The sequence below is a fragment of the Kryptolebias marmoratus genome, linkage group LG6 (assembly GCF_001649575.2).
Source record: "Kryptolebias marmoratus isolate JLee-2015 linkage group LG6, ASM164957v2, whole genome shotgun sequence".
NCBI classification, from domain to species: domain Eukaryota; kingdom Metazoa; phylum Chordata; class Actinopteri; order Cyprinodontiformes; family Rivulidae; genus Kryptolebias; species Kryptolebias marmoratus.
The window spans coordinates 12,525,468-12,525,677 of NC_051435.1; positions in this window are offsets into that span (position 1 = coordinate 12,525,468).

Genomic DNA, 210 nt, shown 5'->3' on the forward strand with positions numbered 1-210 from the left:
AGGAGGAGGAGGAGGAAGGGGGAGCCAAAAGAAGGCGGTGGTCAGGCTGGAGCAGCTGATGACTCCTCCTCACAGACACAGCATAATACCAGTCAGACACCAGTAAATATCCGGTACCAAATAAAACCAAGGTCCTATAATTACCAAATCAACATCTTCTCTTTTTTCCTTTCAGCTGTTTCATTTTCAGGGGTCTCCACATTCTTAATC